This window comes from Alligator sinensis, unplaced genomic scaffold (assembly GCF_000455745.1).
Source record: "Alligator sinensis unplaced genomic scaffold, ASM45574v1 scaffold816_1, whole genome shotgun sequence".
Classification (NCBI taxonomy): domain Eukaryota; kingdom Metazoa; phylum Chordata; order Crocodylia; family Alligatoridae; genus Alligator; species Alligator sinensis.
In genome coordinates, this window is record NW_005843344.1 from 28,629 (window position 1) to 31,093 (window position 2,465).

Genomic DNA, 2,465 nt, shown 5'->3' on the forward strand with positions numbered 1-2,465 from the left:
TGGCACCTGAGCAATGAAGTGTGGCACTTGGCATTGCTGTGAGCAGCACTAAGGGAGCAGACCCCAGCTACCCATTGTATTGTATGGCTTAGAGCCGCAGGTTGCATGGAAGGGAAGACGCTCCACACTAATCCTGCACAACGAGCCAGCCTGCGCAGAGGGGAGGCAGTGCAGATATCCTTCATTTCAGGTCATGCTCTAGCTTCTCTTTTACAGAGACCCAGCCTTTATTTCAGGACGTCAGGTGAGAGACAATTCATCGTACCCCCGCCCGGGTAAGTTGTTCCTGTGGTTAATAACCTGGTGTGTAACAAGAAAATAGGGGGCATCGTATTCCTCGAATGAGTCTATCCAGAGGCACTTTCCAGTCACTGCGTTCTCTGGAAGATTTAAGAGCCTTTACCAATTAGAAACTTTCTGTACATAGAGGTGCTTTTGGCCCATGCTCAAATTGCTGTTTGGATCGAGATTAGGGAAAGGTGCTCAGCCCTACTCCTATTGAAACCAGTGGAAAAAGACCCCTTGACTTCAGGGATAGCAAGTTTGGAGCAACCGGGCTGGGGAACAGACTGCGCCAAATGGCTAGAGGCAACCTCTGCATAGAGATGACGGAAAAGATACCAGAAGCAAATGAAAAAGTGAGAAGCCTGAGAAAGGTAAGGGGTCAGCTGGGGGAGCCAAGAGACCTTTTGCAGTCCAATGTCCCGGGGTTGTTACCCGAGGCTTGACAGGATCCTTACCACAGCTGTGTCTAATGAGTCTTCTCTGTCCCAGGCTGGCCACGTGTCCGCAGACATCCCTGTAAACCAAGACACATTCACAGTCAGCTCACCTGGGACTCATTTCCACTTCTATGAGTGACCGTGCCTGCTGCTGCGCATGCTGCCTTCCCTGCCTGATGCCATGTCCCCACCCAGTGGTGCGGTGCTGCTTGGATCCAGGCAGCTCTCACTCCTGGCTGAGCCTCCTGATGCACACACGCCACCTGATTCCCATTGCAGGGGAGGGACAGCTTGTGCAGAGCTCATGCTGCGACCCTCGCTGCGGCAATCCCTGGTGCAGTGCTGAAGCACACAGGCATGGCCACTGCTTAGGAGGAACCAGTGCATGCTCTCTTTTTTTTCTGGAGCAGGTTTGTCTCTGTTTTCACGTGTTTTGGTTCTACCTCTGGGCCATGCTTGAGTACTGCCTAGTGCCTGGAAGCAAGGACCCCGCTGTGCTGTCCTAACAGCGATGCACACGTGGGGGATGCTGTATGAACGAGCTGGTTCTTCCACACCCACAGATCAGGTACAACTTCAGATTCATTGTGCAGGCTGTTAGTGGGGACGTTTGTGCAGGGAACTGCCAGACAGAAGGAAAACCGTGGGGAAGGTGTGACGAGCTTCCCCCTTCAAACATGACTCCCTTTGCCAGAAAAAGTCTGTTCTGGACAAATCCCCAACACGGGTAGCATAACTATCCTCTAGACTGCTGTATTTGGAGACGGTCTTTCACCAGCCAAATGATCACTGAGATGAAAGGAATGAAAGAAGTGATAGACAATTGTAGAGACCTTAAGGGAAATAAATGAAACCCTAAAAAAACTGCAAATTGCATACATTCAAGTGATATCCATGCTTCCAGTGATGCTGAGAGTCCTCCAACAGCCACACTAAAAATAAAAGGAAAGAGTCATTTGGATTTAGAGACGAGCAGGAGTAAAGGGCCGTAACATTAGCATTTCAATAGTATTATTCATCTTTGTTTCTTGTTCTCCACACTGACAACACGCTCAACACAAAGACGTGCTTTAGAAACAGGAGGCGAGGGCACTGTCCTGCTCAAATACTACATGGCTGGGGACATAGAGGCTGGAAATCTGCCTGGGACACTGCCACTGCTCTGCTGGGTGGCCTTGGGTGATGCACTTCATCTCACAGGTCTTGTAGGCCCTGTCCTATGTACAGTTCACCTGTGAAGCCGCATTGCTTTGCCCTTACAAGGTTTGGGACTGTAATTCTCAGTGGTGGAATTGGACCACCCTTTGAATTTAACTTCACATTTGGTGGCTGAAATGGCTACATAACACCTGGCTTTCTTCTTTGCATTGGGAACTAGGATAAAACCTTGCACCACCTTATATCCCCACTTACCTCCCTGTTTTGGCTGCCAAAGGAGCAAGCCTGGATAGGAGAGATGGGGAGAGTTCTAAGCAAGGCCTGGATTATGACCTAGTGGTTAGAGCATGGTGATGGCAAAAGCCGAAGCAGGTTCAAGCTCTTTCTGGGTCGGCAGGACTTCAGACCCATGTCTGCTGCTTCCCAGGCAAGGGGGTGCCGCCAGTTAACGCCCTTCTGGTAAGCAGGGGCAGACAGTCCTCGGGTTTGCTCCCTGTCATAGCTGTATCACAGTCAGAAGTGGAGAACCCCCAGGTGTGGCCTGCCTATCGGCCCAGTGCTGCCCCAGGGACAGCGCTCCCAGGG

General features: G+C 51.0%; 1 pseudogene; it reads right to left on the reverse strand.

Annotated features, from left to right (window-relative positions):
* Window positions 1–1,465: 1,465 nt before the first annotated feature.
* The window catches only part of LOC112548632, a 1,977-nt pseudogene continuing 977 nt past the window's right edge, over window positions 1,466–2,465 (reverse strand).